This window comes from Meriones unguiculatus, chromosome 10 (assembly GCF_030254825.1).
Source record: "Meriones unguiculatus strain TT.TT164.6M chromosome 10, Bangor_MerUng_6.1, whole genome shotgun sequence".
Classification (NCBI taxonomy): domain Eukaryota; kingdom Metazoa; phylum Chordata; class Mammalia; order Rodentia; family Muridae; genus Meriones; species Meriones unguiculatus.
The window spans coordinates 46,506,708-46,526,080 of NC_083358.1; the positions used below are offsets into that span (position 1 = coordinate 46,506,708).

Sequence of the window (19,373 nt, forward strand, 5' to 3'; positions counted from 1 at the left end):
CTTTCAAAGAAAAGCCAATAGCAATAGTCCTCAAGCTATTCCACAAAATAGAAACAGAAGGAACATTGCCAACCTCATTCTATGAGGCCACAGTCACCCTGATATCTAAGATAGGCAAAGACTCAACAAAAATTATTTTTCAGACCAATTTCCTTTATGAAGATTGATGAACAAATACTCAACAAAATACTTCTAAACCGAATCCAGGAAAACATTCAAAATAAGAAAATACCAAGATTTCTTTCTGTCATTTGATTAATCTGTGCCAAATAGAGATTCAGTGCCTGAAGCACAACACAATAGGATGTGCTTGAAAGAGGAATACTGAGTAAGAACTCCAGTAACATTTCCATGAAGCTGAGAAAATACTGCAGCTAAGAGAGGCAGAGGCAGTGTGCCATGAAAATTCTTTATGCGACTTGGAAGAATCTTCAGAAGGCCTAAAAGAGAAAAGGTGGTTTTAGAAAAAAATATAAAACAATAGTAGATTGAGGGGTAAAATAATTAGAAGCTACGTGTAGGCAGATGTGTATGTCCAAGCTTACTCCAATGAGAGAAAGGAAGAGTTAGAAATAATAAATTCTAGATGCAGTACATTAGAGGTAAACTAGCAGACTTAGGTTGTAGGCTGTTTCTTTGGTGGTAGTCAATGTTAAATTTTTAACATACGGCACAAAGTTCTTCTTAGAAGCTCTTCTATGAATTTGTATCATACTTGAAGAGTGAGATATCTTGCCCTCATTTTTCCTTAAATGTTTCATTGATGCTATACAGAAAAAATCTAATGAAACTTGAAAAGCAAGTCTGGATTTTTCTTTTTACATCTTTTTTTTATTATGAAGGTACACCAAGAATAAAACTGGTTATGTTATTTGGAACTATTTTGGACAAGGGAATACTAACAAGGGATAAAATAATTGAGCCTTTATCATTTCATGCATTATGAATTTATTTACAGTTGACAGAATGGATATTGCACTGTCTCTAGATAAACACCAGAAGATTGATCAAATTGTTAAAATTATTGAACAGAATGAAGCTGTTGCTATGTTTTCTCAGAGCATTTATCAAGAAAAGGGTCAAAATGCTCGAGTCTCTGCATGTGCAGTGTTGCCATTGTGCATGTCATCTGTTCCTATGTCTCTGACTAATGAGAAGTGGCTCAATGTCTAAAATATTGGGTTTTCTCATCTTCAAACACAAAATAGCTAATTAATAACACTCTGTGACTAAAATGATGAGTGACATATTTAATAAAGACCTACATTTGCTAGTATGGATATCTACAAGTATATTAGAAATTCTATCATTCTCTTTATGCTGCCACCAATCTTATCTGATTTCTTTTCTGCCATAAGAAACCACTGTTAAGATCTGACCTCAGATTTCACAGAAATATCCTAAATTCATTGTTTGCTTGAACATTTTGGGTGGAGTCATGCTGTGTCACAGTATATTAGCCCCAACTCAACTTCTATCTCAAATTACACCAAGAATCTCCATTGTACCTACTGAATAGTAAACTGATAAGCAATTAATTCCATATTTTGAAGTGGTAGGCTTCATACTGTTTGAAATAATGCTTTGGTTGCATTTGCAATAATACTTTCATTGGACTACACATTTCATCTGCTAAGCCCTATTCTGGGAATTAGGTAGAACAGAGTCATTCTTACACCTGAGCCTTCTAGAAGCCCTTGCATCTAAGATGACCTTAATTAGAGAAAAGAGTTAATATTTCATGCTTAGAATCATGGCAAATATAGTTGAACACTGCTTTGAAGATTCAAGTCCTGTGAGACCCTGGGATTCTTGTGTGTGGTAGCTAATCGATTAATAATCAACTTGACTATTTTTGAATTCAACTAATAAGCAGGCTGCTAGATATACCTAAAGGTGACTTTTTTGATCAAATGATGTGATGTGGGGAGACCTACTTTGAATATAGGTAGCACCTCCAGGTGGCAGCCTAAATGAAAGAACATGGGAGAAGAAAATTTTGCTTTTTCTTCTCTCTTCTGGCAAATACATCTACCCATTATTGCTTGCCCTAAGCACAGAGCTTCATTGTTACTAGACTCAGTTTCTCTGGTCTTCTAATGAAGACTGAAGACTGGCAGGTCTTTGAGGATATTTCAGTCCTGGTTTGTCTGTGGTGTATATGCAAGATTAGAGTCTCACAACAGCGTAATGCAGCCATGATCATTCTTTACAGGCCTTTACAGCCATTGAAGCAGAACAGTCTCCCCAAGCATGGTTGGCTACCATAAAAAGCTAAAATTTAACGCTCAGGATGTGAGGCTAAGCACTGCACTCAGGGTCAGCCGCTTTGGACCCAGAGAAGAGCATGTCTATTGCATGCGGGTTGATGCCCCAGGTCCTGCCTCTGAGAAAAAGGTATCAGACGGGTCTGATGCTCTTTGGGTGGATGACACCTAAATGAACATTGATACAAAGTCCCAATTTATTTCTAATATCAGAGATCAGACCTCTACTCTTGCCTGATGCATCTAAAACAAAAAGGGGGAACTGTAAAGAGCTGTGTAATGCCGTGCCTTAAAGATGGAGCTGGTTTCTGCCTTCCACCTTCCCGATGGTGAGTGCTCTCTGTCACAAACAACTCTATATTCGGCTAAGGCTGAGGATCTGGCTTGCTTCCATGTATGTGGACCTATCTGCATTGCCCACGTAGCATGCTGGGGTTGGCTACCCAGAGGCTATTTTAAGCTGTGGGCTGGCTTTCCCCAGGGTCAGAAGATTGTTCAAGGTTCCTGAATAAACTGCATTGAGAAGAACAAAAAAAAAAAAAAAAAAAAAAAAAAAGATCAGAAAGAAGGAGAGGAGGACCTCCCCTATCAGTGGACTTGGGGAGAGGCATGCATGCAGAAAGAGGGGAGGGTGGGGCCGCGAGGGGAGGAGGAAGGGGCCTATGGGGGGATACAAAAGGAATAAAGTGTAATTAATAAAAGTTAAATAAAAATCTAAAAAAAGATTTTGAGTGCTCAGACTTCTAGCCTCATAGATTGAACAACAGTGAATTCTTGGCCTCTCTGTTTTGACACATCTATTATTGTACTGCTAAGACCATACTGTTTAGTTTAAGGAAATCTAATAAATTCCCTTTAAACATGTATTAGTTTCATTCCTTTAGAAAGCTATAACTAATACAATGTGCTTATTCTTATAAACTAAAAACTTTACACAGTAGAAACTGAGAAAGAACAAAGACTCTTCTAATTCACATCAGAATTGATCTTTGTGGTGGAATTCTTCTATGGTATTCTGTTTATGTTTTGCTTTTTTCCCCTTGAATGTATTTGGTTTATAAAGAAGTAGAAAAAATTGTCATTGTTCCAAATAATATAAATAAAATGTGATAAGATTGTAACATTTAAAATTAAAATTATCATTGTACAGATACACTCCCCTCCTCCCAACTTCAGCTGTGAATTGGATGGCAGACACTGTAGGTACTGAATGAATTTCTAACATGGAGGTCATTTTTAGTTTAGGAAGTGCTTCATGAATTATGGAAACAAAGCAGCTTAAAATAATGCCATCTCCTGAGCTCCATATTAGATAACTAAAAAAAAAAAAAAATAGGGAGAGATAACTTCCTGAACATAACATGAACAGCATGGGCTCTAAGATCAACACTCAATAAATGAGACAACATGAAACTGAAAAAAAAAGTTTCTGTTAAGCAAAGGACACTGTTGTCAGAACAAAATGATAGTCTACAGATTAGAACAGGATCTTCACCAATTTGACAGAGGGCTAATGTCCAGAATATATAAAGAACTCAAGAAATTAAAAAGAAGAAATCAAGTAATTCAATTAAAAATGGGATAAGAGCTAAACAGAGAATTCTCAATAGAAGAATATGGAATGGCAGAGAAACACTTAAAGAAATGTTCAACATCCTTAGTCATCAGGTAAATGGCTGATATAAAAAACTCAAGTGACAAAACATGCTGGAGAGGATGTGGAAAAAGGGGTAACCTCCTCCATTGTTGGTGGGAATGTAACCTTGTATAACCACTTTGGAAATCAAGCTAATGCTTTCTCAGACAATTAGGAATAGTACTACCTCAAGATCCAGCTATACTACTCCTAGGCATTATCCAAAATATGCTCAAGTATACAACAAGGATATTTGCTCAACCATGTTCATAGCAGCTTATTCGTAATAGCCAGGATCTGGAAACAACCAAGATGTCCCTCAGTTGAGAAATAGATATAGAAATTGTGGCACATCTACACAATGGAATATTACTCGCAATAAAAAACAAGGAAATCATGAAATTTGCAGGCAAATGGTGGGAACTGGAAAAGATCATCCTGAATGAGGTATCCCAGAAACAGAAAGACACACAGGGTATATACTCACTCATAAGTGAATATTGGACATATAATATAGGATAAACATACTAAAATCTATACACCTAAAGAAGCTAAGCTAGAAGGAGGACCCTCGTTAAGATGCTCAGTGTTCATTCAGAACGGCAAATGGGATCGGAAGAGGGCAAAAACAAGAAACAAGACAGAAGCCTACCACAGAAGACTTCTGAAAGACTAACCAGCAGGATATTAAAGCAGATTCTGTGACTCATTTTTTCCCGTCTTTTTTTTTCTTTTAAAAGATTTTATTTTGAAAGCTCTATCTGTATGTACACCTGCATGCGAGAAGATGGCAGTAGAAGGCATAGATGGTTGTGAGCTACCATGTGGTTGCTGGGAATTGAACGCAGGCCTCTGGAAGAGTAGACAGAGCTTTTAACCACTGAGCCATCTCTCCAGCCCCGATTCTGTGACTCATAACCAAACTTTGGGCAGAGTACAGGGAATCTTTTGAAAGAATGGGGAGACAGAAAGACCTGGAGGGAACTGGACTGCCACAAGGAGACCTACAGAATCAAAAAATATGGGCACAGGGGTCTTTACTGAGACTGATACTCCAACCAAGGACCATTCATGGAGATAACCTAGAACGCCTGCACAGATGTAGCTCATGGCAGCTCAGTGTACAAGTGGGTTCCCTAGTTATGGGAACAGAGACTGTCTCTGACATGAACTCAGTGACTGGCTCTTTGATCACCAACCCCTGGTTGGGAACAGCCTTACCAGGCCACAGAGGAAGACAATGCAGAGAGTCTTAATGAGACTTGATAGTCTAGGGTCAGATGGAAGGGGAGGAGGTCCTCCCCGATCAATGGACTGGGGAAGGGGCATGGAAGGAGAAGAGAGAGGGAGGATGGGATTGGGAGGGGACAAAGGAGGGGTCTACACCTGGAACACAAAGTGAATAAATTCAAATAAATAAAAAAATTATAAAAGAAAGAAAGGAAAAAAGAAAAAACAAGTAAACAAAATGTTTACTGAGAATGAATTATATAAATACACAAAAAACAACACAAAATAAATTATCTATTTGTGGTTCTCTTATGTATCAATTTAAAACTCTTACATATCCCACATATGCAGATTTTATAAATTTATTTATTTTCACTAAGGTGATCTTCTTTCCTTGATTGAATTATACCTTTGCTATTTCAAATTTTGTTTAAAGAATTTAAGGTACTGTCAGAATTTATAGAATATCTTTCATACATTCATCATTTTAATATTGGAAAACTCACCTCAGGATAGCTTGGTGTGTGGACATCTATCCAAACAGATCACAAGCTCTGATATTTCTTTTCACAACTATAAAATAAAAATGTGTTGTTGAAGACAGGTTTGTTTTTTTTTTTTTCTTTGATGAGTGGAGCTTTTTAAAATAGAAGCCTGAACTGAAAAAAAAAGAGGTAGAAATATTAGTTCTACAATTTAAAAAATTTCCAAACTAATTGTAGTGTATGAGGATTCTAAGCATGCTTTTGGGTTCTTTCGGGAAGCTTGAGCCAAGGAACTTGTCTGAGGAACATTACAGGTGCAGTATTTCTGTTGATTGGGATGTTCTTTCTCTGGCTATAACTCAGGTGTATTAGAATTAAAAATGAAGCTCTATTGTAAGTATTGAAAGTGAACAATTGTTGTTTCTTGTAGTACTCTGAGAAAATACTTAAAATTGTGTGTTTGTGCATGTACGTCGCAAGTGTGTGCATGTGTGTGTATGTTCTTGTTCCTGGAATAATTATAGCCTTGATGAGAAGTTCTTGTATTAGGATTATAACATAGGGTGTATGAAAAAATTCTCTAGGTAAATTTCCATTTTGCAAGCTTCTCAGTTTGAATAATTCAGCTGTGGAACAAGAATCCCTGTTAATTCTGCAGAGGAAAAATTTAGTGCTTCAGCATCTCCAGACGGCGGAATGGCTTGTTAAAAGAAAATTACTCCTTTCTCTGGAAAAGACACACAAGCCAGCTACAGAATGATCATACCAGGGTTCTGAGTGTGTATTCCATTTGAAGAGCACAGAGCTTGTGCTTTGGTCAACAAGAATCTCTGAAATATTAAGATATCACCTTGCTGGACTGGTGAGATGGCTCAGCCATTACAGTCTAGGCTGTCAATCAAAAAATATATCACTTAACTGGAAACTGCTATCTCAGCCAACTCCATTTAAGGAAGCTGACACTTTGGAATAATGCATTAGTCATTTAACTCTACGAAAAAAAATAACTGACAAATGCAAAATAAGGAATAATTTATTTTGGCTCACAGTTCCATCAGACATAGTACATCATGGCAGAAGAAGCAGTGTGTTAAAATTTACATTGAATTCATAACGAAGTTTCAGAAAGTAATGAATATTTGTGTACACTTGTGAACACTAAACAAGGGATATGGTGCTATTCACATTTAGGGTAAGTTTTTTTCACAGCAATTAACTTAATCTATATAAATCCTTATAGAAATGCTTAGAGGCCTGTCTCTGAGTTGAGTCTAAATCACATGACATTGATGATCAGGATTTGGCTTTTATGATTAGGCAAATGATGTTTACCTATTCTCACACTATTTTCTCTTTAAACGTTAGTGATAGATTTATGTAAGTTCATGTAATTGTTTTGCTGATTAAAGAGTAGGAAATCTCCATTTTTACAAAGGAAAAAGCAGGGGTTTACCTAAATTACCCCACAATTAAAAGAGTTTTTATGGGAACCAAGCTGCTAAAGAGCCTGGGAACTTCTCTTGAAACTACTTTTGAGTCATAGTCTGCTTTTAATTTTGATCAGGATGCTCAGTCCCCTAGGTTTCCTCTTGAAGGCTAGAAGAAAAGATAAGATAAGGAAAGGTCAGGACATTGATTTTGCCTCTGTACACATCCTTCAAGCAGTGACTTTTGTTAAACACATGTATCTGTGAGTCTTACATAAAGTCTTTTTACATAAGGTCTATAATCAGAAAAATGCTTAGAACTGTATCCTAGTCCCTATATCTCCACAGTTTCCAGCACCCATAACTATAAGAATACATTGATATTGTTTAAGCTGAATGGTCAGTGATGTCATTTTGTCATAACATCCCTGTAAATCAAATACATCAAATTCTACAGTGCATAGGTGTCACCTGGGAATTTTGCTAAAACCAGAAATTCCTCCAAGAATCCCTTGACTTTAGGCTTGACCAGGCTTGCTTTGTCAAGATTACAGAAGTCAGGGAAAACAACCTTCTAGGAAAAGCCCTTACATTTTTCTAAACTTAGAACTGTTGAAATTGGGTCTCAGAGAATAATTAGAGCAAGATGTCAGCATGGCGGCATTCTCTTTATCTTTGCAACTGTGGATGGACAGATCTATTGACTGAACATCAAATTTTGTGTTCTTATAAAGTTGCTAGTTAGATTAGATGTGGTCAGATGTGGTCTAGGGATAATATCCTCATTTTATCTTAATTATCTTTAAAAGTTCTTTCTCTAAGTACAGTTCTATACTGATGTATTGAGGGTTAGAATTTTAATATAAGAACCTTTGAGGTACACCATTCAGCTCATAAAAGCATAGTAGAGGACAATGCAGCCACTTTTGATGTGAACTGATAGACCAAGATCAGAAAGGAGAGGAGAACCTTCCCTATCAGTGGACTTGGGGAGTGGCATGCAAGCAGAGGGAGGAGGGAGGGTGGGATTGGGAGAGGAGGAGGAAGGGGCTTATGGGGGGATGCAGAATGAATAAAGTGTAATTGATGAAAAATAAAAAAATAAATAAATAAATAAATAAAAATCTAAGTTCTACTTCAAAAAAAAAAAAGAAAAATGTACTTTAAAGTAAAATGTAAAAATAAACTTGTGGTTTATGTAAATAAAAAAAAGAAGGCATTGTTATAGTGAGAGTTTTGGATTCACTAAAAACCCAGTTATGTTATGTGAATATGTTTTTGTTCTAATCCAAACTTTGGGATATGTGGCTGCTCAGATTATCCACAGTTGATAGCTATGATTTGTTTCATGCTCTAGGAGGGGTGTGATTTTTGCCAGCTTCAGAGAGTTTACATTTGGAATTGTGGGGACTTTTTATAGGATGTAAATATGAGAGACCTAACAGCGTGTATGGCAGTTGTTGCTCACCTGCTGCTGTCCTTGCTGCTGCTTTTGCTATTACTGGACGACTGGTTGCTGATATGCTGATAACAAAGATTGTACTTTCCCCAAGGAACTCAATGCCCATGATCATCAGGGAGTAGTCTAAAGAGATTCATGCTCTACTTCCTTTCTAACCTTCTTTCTTGCTTACCTAGTGTTTGGGGGTTGGAAGGGATTGGGGTTGAAAAGTGTGGCAAATGAGAACCCCACGACTGATACTCCAAGGTCTATGCATGGAGATAACCTAAGATCTCTGCACAGATGTAGCCCACGGCAGTTCAGTATCCAAGTGGGTTCCATTGAAATAGGAACAGGGACTGTCTCTGACATGAACTGATTGGCCTGCTCTTTAATTACCTCCCCCTGAGGAGGAAGCAGCATTACCAGACCACAGAAGAAGACAATGCAGCCACTCCTGATGAGACCTAATTGACTAGGAACAGAAGGAAGGAAAAGAAGACCTCCCCTATCAGTGGACTTGAATGCAGAGGGTAGAGGAAGGGAGGGGTTGAGACGGGAGGAGGGAGGGAACCACAGGGGGGGATACAAAGTGAATAAAGTGTTATTGATAAAGAAAAAAAAATTAAAAAAAAGAACCCGATAAAGGTAGCCTAAAAGCACAGTTACAAGTGGCACCCAGACATGTGGCTAGGTAGAATGAGAAACTTGATTTCAAATGACATAGAGGAAATGGCAAGGGAAGATGAGATGAATATTCTGTTTTAAAACATCAACAAAACAAAGTAAAACAAAACAAAACAAAAAACGTGTATTTAAGTTTCTGCCATTGTGTGCTCTCCAGTTTGCTTCCAGAAGGGATTTTCTATTTTCTCTTCTTATATTCTGTCTCAAAAAATGTTGGGAGAATGGTTGAAGAGTTTGAAAAATTGTGAGTAGAAATGAAGGGAACTGATACGCAACTGGAAAAATTGTGAGTAATGGTGGAAGCACTTGGAAAGCAGGTAGTGCCACAAGAGGGAGAACAAAAGAGCTCAGATATAATGACTAAGTAGGAGAATTCAAATTTCTCAAAAGATGAAGAAAAAAGAAAAACAGGCACCACAGTCCTTGGGTAGGGTGGGCAGCCAGGAGGAGGAGACAGTACAGGACAACAAGATTAAAAAATAATAACCCATTTTGAGAGCCAACTGAGCAGCCAAAGGAAGGGTGGCCTGACATTACAAAATCACTCTCTGTTTTTCCAAGAATTAACAGCACAACCCTGTTAATGGTGCTGATCATGATTATATGAAACAACATGACATCCTATAGAAATGATACAGGTTTAAGATATTTTAAAAAGGCTATTTTTTTTCCTAAAGAATGTAACCCTCTTATGTTAAACAAATATTAAATAACTTGGCTGCCCAAAATAGAATTATTTCCTAAGAATGGAAAGGTCTGAGTAACAGCTGTGCTAGAGTCCAGCCAGCAGTTACAATGGGTAATGTAGTGGAAGGAGGAAGCCACCGATATTGAGGAATAAAATAGCACAAGGGGAATGAATATTGTTAAAGATATTCATCTTAATGATGGTATTCTGATTTGTGCACCCCTGCTGTTAAGGTCAAAGTCTAGCATTTCTGGATAGGGCTTGGTAAAATATGATGGACACTTTTTCTCAGCTGGGTTCCCTGCTCTGGGGAATCCCTGATCTTCTAAGGAGCATCACATACCCCTCAGAGAGATTATAAAGCCTGATAAGAATCCTATTCAGCAAGCACCTGAGGATTTTTGGAAATACCCACTCTATGCTAAAGAGATGTCTTGGTGTCTTGTCTTTCAACCAATGACCTTTAACCCTACCTGAAGTTCTTCTACCACCCATAGGATAAGTAAATACAGTTTTTACCCTCTTCTGATGATTTGCCCCAGCAAATCAAACACATTCACCCTCAAAACCCGTCCCACTGCCCAATGTTTATAAGTCCCTGTTTCACACAACATGAAGGGACCAGTATCATGTATTTCACTATGATTGGCTGAGACTTATCATTCATTCTGGAGGAAGGATGGGCTTCCCTCTTTTATGAAGATTTCATTGCTGGATCCTTGGGGCTTCCTTGTCCTTCAGTCAGCCACTTGCTGCTGGCCATCACATACTTCCACCATTTACCTGGCATGTCAGAGAGGATCACTGCCACCATCTTTCAACCTCTGCTCTGCCCACTACAGTGCCTGTCTGTGGGAGCAAGTGGCTGGCTGTTCCTGAAGCAGCCATTTTGTCTACCCAGACAAAACAAAGCTCTTGCCTCTCTTGGTTTTGGAGCTATGAGTGAGCCTCTTTTACAGGTTGCTCATAAGGCAGCCACCAAAACAACCAAGTCAGGCTGGGCCCTCATTGCCACCTGGCTTGGGTTTCAGAACGCTGAGCTCCTTTGATTCTGCACTTTCCCCTTTTCTGACTTGAGCTTGCACTTCCATTTTCCACCAGACAGCAGTGGTGGGAAACACAGCTGAATCCCAGAACATCCCAGGCTTCCAAGAGATGTTGAACAGCACTGATTTACAAGATCAGATTAAACTTGATGGTGCTGTTATTGAACAGTGTTGCTTAGTGGCTTTGAGAGCTTGGGACAAAGTTGAGGAACTTGGGAAAAGGTCTGTCTTATTTGCTAAGATTGTACAAGGCTCTGTGGAAGCCTTCACAAAATTTTTGCAAAAGTTGCTTTCAATTGTAACCAAAGCCATATCAGATCCTGATGCAAGACAGGTCTTGATAAAATCCTTAATATTTGAGAATTTGAATACTGAATGTGAAAGGGTTGTTAGACCTTTAAGGCACAAGCAGTGCCAAGGGATGAGTGGATAAGAAACATGACTGATAATGGCTCTCATGAGCATCATAATACTATCATAGGGTAAGCTTTTGCTAGAGGTTTCAGATATCAAAATGCCCAGTGCTTTAGTTGCAGTGAATCTGGCCATTTACAAAGAAATTGTGACCAAGCTGCTATAAACGTCAGATCTCAAAATACCGATTGAATTAACTGTGAGAAATACAGTGCTTTCTGCCAGAAAAGTGAACAAGACATTTCTGGCTGCAATGAACATTCAGAAAGAACCCCTAGACTTTCTGGAGCTTGCAGATGTGGGTTAAGAAATATGATAGGAAAAAGTGAATGCAGGTCAAAGGAGATGGCCAAAAAATATCTTTCAGTTGGAAAATGAAACAGGCAACCTGCCAGCTTAAGGTCTAACAATGAAACATATGAGCCTTTTAGAAACAATTCATAGGCAATTTCCTCAATCTATTATTATTTTTTTCTTATAAAGGTTTTTAATTTTATTTAATATTCAAAATCTCAAAGGAAAAATTAAAATGTAACACATCACTAGAATGGATTTCATAACTTCACTCAGTTAAACATCGGGGCTAAGGTTTTACATAATAAGTATAGTAAACAATTAATATGGTGGAAAAATGAATTGTTATAGTTTAGTGATGCAGAGATATCATGATGACGTTTCTATTTGCTCCTTCTACCATACTGTACCTGGGTGGAAAAACAAACACACAAACAAAAAAGGGTTTGGAAGAAAATTTACAAGTAAGGCCATCAGTCAATATTCAGGTTTGGCCTTTGCTGTTGGCCAGGTACTTTAGAGTTTGTCTCATTAAATTATCTTGACTTTAACTCACTAACACAGATTTCCTAGATTTTACTGAGTGTTTCTTCATTGAATAACATGACAAACGTCTCATCCTCAATTTATTATTTGTCATTACATGGATAAAATTTTGTGGGTTGATGGAGATACTGCAGAGAAAATGTTTAAGAAAACACAAAGAATTCTGCCACAGTGAAGCTTACAAATTGCTCCTGAAAATATGTAGAAAGGAGATTATATTTGGGTTGTGAAATAAGTCAACAAATAGTTTTGACCACAAAAGGTACAGATCTGTAGAGATAAGTTGCAAACTCTTAATAATTTCCAAAAATTAACGGACAATAGTAATTAGCTGTGGTCTACAACTGGATTAACTACTCATGAGTTAAATAGTTTGTTTCAAAGGTTATGAGGAGATTCAGGCTTAAACAGTTAAAGATGTTTAATAGTTGAAGCAGAAAGAGATTTAACTCCGGTAGAACAGAGACTGCAAGATGCATTTGTGGATCAAATTGATCTTAACATTGACTGAATTTTGATTATTTTGCCTTCAACTCATTCTCCTATTAGACTCATTATACAAAGAAGGATATTATAGAATAGATTTCCTTTTCTTTTTTAAATTTTGTAGTTTTACATACTGACTGACTGGCCCTCTGGGTACTTCTTTACTTATACAGAACTTAGTAGGCAGGGTTATATGCATGTTGTCACAAAACATAGATCATATCATTTTTGTCCCTGGACACATGTTTAACTTCTGCTTGGACTAAGTTTAGTCATCGTTGATAAATCATGACAGAACAGAATCAATTTCCTTCACCAATCCCACAACTCAATTTTTAAACAATATTGCAGTTTCAAGGGCATATTTTGCCAAAGCATGACAGCCTGTTCTAAAGATGGTGGCTCTTGTGGTTTCAAGGATACTATATAGAAAGAAAACATACATGCCAACCTGGGAAGATTGTCATGTTCCAAGCAGTGTATTATCAACTTTTAATAGTCAGAGTGCTAATTGTCATTAGATGCAAGAAAAGTCTTCAGGACAAAGCTGCTGTAGGTATTATTTAATTTCTGCCATAGTACAATGTTTATACTTTATATATTTAGTTATATATAAAGATAAAATGTTTATAAAATACATAAGTATATATTTTATATATTTGTATTTTATATAATTATATGTGTAATGTTTATTTGTCTAATCTAATTTTTTGTTCCTTGGTTATATAATACAGCACACTGGCCCTGCATGAGTTAACTTTTCTAAGAAAAGAAGGCCTTAATATTTTATCTTTTATCATTTATACACACCATCAGTCCATCAGTAGTAGGAAGAGACTTTTAATTTGATCTGCTGTCAACTTCTCTAGTCCACCACATATTGTTTACCTTTTCAGGTTTACTTTGCTCTGATTGTTTTGTTTCTGAATAAGTTAGGGGCAGATGTGCCAAGAGTATCTATGGGTCAGAACCTCATAAGGATGTTTGAGTCATAACCTCCAGGGAAGACCTTCAAGTAGGCCCAGGTAAGGATATCTCCTTAAAAGTGTGTGTGTGTGGGTAGTCTAGTCAGGACATTCCTGCGAAAGCTTAGAAGCAATATTCTTGGGAGAGGGAGTAAATTATTCATAAGAAAATTTCCATCAATCCAATATCTGCATGTTGTACAAATTATAAAACACACCAAGCATGCAACACCTAGAGATTAAGGCCAAAGAATGGGAGACTGTATACGATGTTTGCATCAATAAGCTCAGCTTTACTGGATCTTTGTCAAGCAGTTATACTGGCTTTATAATTTTTGCTGTCCCAATAGATATGGCTGTGCCAGCAAAGGTTTTACAACATTGGTTAGAGTCATAGTTTTTTTTTTCTCCAGTATGTGTTCTCCAGGAGATGAGTGTTACTTGCAAAAACTTCATCACATTGATTACATTTATAAGGCTTCTCTCTAGCATATGTTCTTCCATGTATTAGCACATAAGTATGATGTGCAAAAACATTACCACATTGATAACATTCATGAGGTTCCTGTCTAGTATGAATTCTTTCATGCCTTTGAAGATGACTGTTACATGCAAAGGCTTTACCATATTGACTACATTCATACGGTTTCTCTCTAGTATGTGTTTTTTTATGTATTTGGAGACTAATGTGATATGCAAAGACTTTACCACATTGGTTACATTCATAGGGCTTTTCTCTAGTATATATTTTTATGTATGTGGAGATTACTGTGATGTGCAAAGACTTAATGATATTGAATGCCTTCATAGGGTTTTTCTCCAGTATGAACTCTTTCATGGCATTGAGGATGAGTGGAATATGAAAAAGCTTTATCACATAGAGTACATTTAGAGAGTTTCTCACCAGTATGGCTCTCATGCCTTCCATATCTTCTAGAACTTTGATGATGTTATTCAATATTACGATCTTCCCAAATGTAGCCTATAGCAGACAGGTTGTTGTCAGTCTGTAGCATCACTTTTTGTAGAGACTCTTCCAGGAAGGATACAGCAAAGCCCATTCTTCTCTAGTGGAGTTCACATGCATATTATTGTAGGTCATTGCATTCATGCCACAACTTCGGAGATTGCCTGAGCTCCCCTCACAGCACCCAGCATCAGTGCTCAGTTGCGACTTCAGAGCTTGCCCAAACTCCTCTCACAGCACTCCTCTCAGAGCACATTACACTGAATCATTCAAGCCTTCTCAGCAAAGGGAGCTGAACCTGCAGTATGGCATCCTCATAGAATGGATTTTCTTAGCACATAAATAAAGTAAAAAGTTAAAGGCTTATGTAGATATGTAGAAAAGGTTTCTAAACTAATCTTCAATGGTAGAACAAGACTACATCAACTGTCAGGAGCAGACCTGGCCAAAATTTTAGTGCCTCTTACTAATGTAGTAACTATTTGGGAGAAATTAATAACAAATATCCTAAAAGCAAGCCTCTGCAGTTTATAAAAATAACTAATTGGATTCTCCTACATACTGTAAAGGGAACACCAATTCCTGAATCACGTACTTTCTATACTGACTGCAAATAAGTTAGGAATAGCAGGCTATAAGTCAGACAAAATGACTAATTCAAAGCCCATATACTTAAATTTAAAAAAAAAAACAGATTTGTATGTAATCCTTATGATATTATTAGATTTTCCTGAATCTCTTAATATAATTACTGACTCTCAATATTCAGAAAGAGCTGATTTGCACATAGAAACTGCCGAGTTCATTACTAATAATTCAGAATTAACTTTGTTGTATATGCAACTGCAACAGGCAATCAGAAATATAAACTGTCCATTTACTCATATTACATTTGGTCTCCTACAGGTTATCCAATTCCATTGGCACAAGAAAAGGAGGCAGTTGACCAATTATTAATAAGAACTGTATTAGAAGCCTCATTTTTTCTCATGAAAAACACCACATTAACAGTAAAATTTTAAAGAAAAAAAATTTCTATCACTTAGCAATAATCCATGGAAATAATAAGAAAATCTCCTACTTGTCCTTTGTATAAGAAAACTCCATTGCATCTCATAAGTAGCCCCAGCAGTGCCAAAAGAAATGAAATCTGGCAGATGAATGTGTTTATTTTTACAGGATTTTGAAAACTAAAGTTTGTATACCACTACTATTGATACATATTTGGGGGTTCAATGGGCAACTCTTTTGAGTTCTGATAAAACTGATTGCAAAATTACACACTTATTGGAAATAAGGGCAATTATGTGGATATCTGCACGAATTAAGACAGATAATTCCCATACATATGTATCCAATAAAATGAAGCATTTCTTTGCATATTATAATGTAAAGCATATTACAGGATACCACACAATTTTACAGGACAAGCATTTGTAGATAGATCAAATTATACTTAAAAAATGCTTACAAAAGCAAAGGAAGAGAAAAGACTCCCCGGGACAGACTAAATAGTGTTTTGATAACTTTAAATTTTCTTAATGTTAATGAGAAAGTATCAGCAGCAGCTTGGAAACTGGATTGATTATAGGAAAAACTGTGTAATTAAAGCAGCCTCTACACTATAAGGATGTGCTCATATCAGAATGGAAACCTGTAATAGTTTTGCATTGGGGACATGATTTTGCTTATGTTTCTACAGGGAATGAAATGATATGGATACCATTAAAAGTTATAAAGATTAGCTTTGACCAAGGAAGAACTCCCGAAAATCTTGGCTCCAGGCTTGGAAGAAGAGACCCAGAAGAATAACAAAACAGATTGCACAAATGCTAATTAATTTTCTTACATTAAAACATATCAGGAGACTAGTGGAGAGACGAATGTCTCTACATAGCCAATAAATCTTTTTGGCTAGTTGGGCTTCATGATTTATTATTACATGCCATCCTTTCATATGAAATGGATAGAGATTTATATTACAGCTTGGTTATGTAGTCCAGATAGACTTATAATATTGATAGATGCCTTTACCTGCTCAAACACAGAGCAGAGAATCATCATTAAATAATTTGTGCATACCACAAATTCAAAATATCTGTTAATGCAGAAATGTCCCTACAATATTACCTTTAAACTTTGTGTGTTTACAGGGCAAACGAACCAGACACCAGTAAAAACAAATCAAGTAACCCAGGTTATCCAGCCTTGTAAACTGCCTGCTTCCCCAAAAATTGCATTCAGAACAAGTTCAAAGCAGCTACTTCAGATGATCCAACTTCTTAGACTGCTTCACCCAGAACTTCAATTGAACCCTGTACTTTCTTATCACACAGAGACTGGGCAGCAAATAAAACAGCTAGCTCTCCTAGAAATAGGCCAATATCCAATATTTTGGGGGTCCCTAAAATAATTTAGCCCCTAGAAAGCAGGAAATAATTTTAAAAGTATGAAGCCCTCATTCCTGAGAGGTGGAATGGGTAGTTTTTGGTCATTCAATGCATTATGATGATTGTTTTTTTAGGGGTGTTGGTTGCAAGTTGTTTATGGTTGCAAGTTGTTTTGGTCAGGGAGGATACAAAGTGAAGGATATATTCAGGGAACTCTTTCCCTCTTTCTCTTTCTCCCCTCTATCCTTATTTTCTCCTATGTAGTGTAAGTAAAAAATGGATCAAAGGAATAAAGGCTATAGGGATATAAGGACAAAAGGATATACAATTGTATCTCCTGGAAAAAGAAAAAAGAAAGGTGGATTACTGTATCTTTTACACTAAGAAAGCAACAACAAGTCAAATACTTTATGGTTGTATGGATTATTGTATATTGATAGAAATTTAAGGTTATATTTTCATACAATGTACTGTGAATGTTTCAACTCTTGTTTAAGGTATTGTACATATGTAATACATTTAAAAATGTAATATAAAGTTCTAGTCCTTGAAAACTACTATTGCAAACTGTTTAGGATACTTGAGAATTAGTTACTTATAAGTAATCAAACTTGTAGTGTTGTTAGATACTAGTTTAATTAATTACAGAAATAAGCTTTATTTAGTGTCCTGTATATATGTTTTCAAAGTTAAATAGTAAAAAGTATAGAGCTAGAAACAAGAAACCTTTGTCCATTTAGATATACTGAGATTTATAGGTGGTCATCAAACACTTCAGAGATCTACAGAATATGGCATGTAAGATGTTGTAAGAATAAAAGGCTTTTCTGACACATCAGCTCCTGGTGTCACCCCAAACTACTTCAAAGAAGATGATGGGCACCAAAGAACCTCCACATGAAGTTTGCTTTAAACAAAAACTTACTCTTACCTTGACTTCTGACGTCATGCTCTCCAAACTGTGGACAAGCAAGACAGTGGGAAGTCAACTGCCTGTCTTTGTCATAACAATGTAGGCCAGTCCTTCAAAATTCCTGCTTCACAGAAAAGCCTGTCAGATATTCTGGGCTTGTTGGCTGAAGATTAGATGCTCTGTCAATACAGAGGAACCTTGGCTGACTGTCCAGGTAGCTAGCAGGTGTAGAAGGAACATCTTATGTAATGTATGGATGTTGCACCTGTCAATAACAAATCTGATGGCCTATAGCTTAGGCAGGAAATAGAAAGTGGGACATCTGGTAGGCAGAAGGGATAAGAGGAAAAATGTCCTACAATATGATGGTGTTCCATTTGTGAAGCATAGAATTCAAACTAACTTGAGAAAAGTCTCAGGTAGAGGCATAAACCTTCCCCAGAATCAAAACAGCTTCAAGACTCTACCCAGAAGGGTATTAAAGTGGATGCTGAGACTCATAGCCAAACTTTGGCTAGAGTGCAGGGTATCTCATGAAAGAAGGGGGAGACAGAAAGACCTGGAAAGGTCTGGAGCTCCACAAGGAGAACAACAGAACCAAAAAATACGGGCCTAGGGGTCTCTTCTGAGACTGATACTCCAACCAAGAACCAAGGACCATTCATGGAGATAACCTGGACCCCTGCACAGAGGTGACCTGTGGCAGCTCAGTCTCCAACTGGGCTTCCTAATAAGGAGAACGGGGGCTGTTCCTGACATGAATTCAGTGGCTGGCTCTTTAATCACCTACTCCTGAGGGGGTAGCAGCCTGACCAGGCCACAGAGGAAGACTGTGAAAAACAATCCTGATGAAACTTGATAGGCCAGGGTCATAAGGAAGGGAAGGAGGTCTTCCACTATCAGTTGACTGGGGAAGGGGCATGGGAGGAGATGAGGGAGGGAGGGAAAGTGGGATGGGAGGGAATGAAGGTGAGGCTACAGCTTGGATACAAAGTGAATAAATTGTAATAAATAAAAAATTATATTTAAAAAATATGATTAAAAAAGAAAAAGAAAAGAGGTTGAGGGGTAAAAAAGCAGGGCTTTGAAAGCTCTGCTTTTACAAACATTATTGGTGGCTCTGCCAAGCACTGCATGTTTCCAGGGCGTCAAAGCTTGTGCTATCATTCAGCTGTGAACCCAGATTGGACCACATACCTGGCTTTGCTATGTTGCTGCCCAGAGCCAGGCTGACCACAGGGCCAGTGGCTGGCAGGAATCTGCTTGGGAGACAGAGCAGTGGCAAGGAGAAGTTGCGGGTTAGGCATCTGGTGAGCAGGGCCCCAGAAGCAAACAAAACACAAGGCTGGCTGGGACTGTGTACCCCAAGTACATGGCCCTTCTGGCTCTTCTGGGCCCTGGTGTTTTGGCTCTGTTGTCTCCTTGTGGACTTCCTGTCCCCTCCAGGTTTTTCTATCTCCCTCTTCTTTCATAAGGATTCTGGCACTCTGC

The 19,373-nt window shown here is 37.4% G+C and overlaps 1 pseudogene; it reads right to left on the bottom strand.

Moving 5' to 3' along the window:
- Nucleotides 1–255: 255 nt before the first annotated feature.
- On the bottom strand, nucleotides 256–14,723 carry LOC110564847 (zinc finger protein 120-like; annotated as a pseudogene).
- Between the last annotated feature and the right edge of the window lie 4,650 nt (nucleotides 14,724–19,373).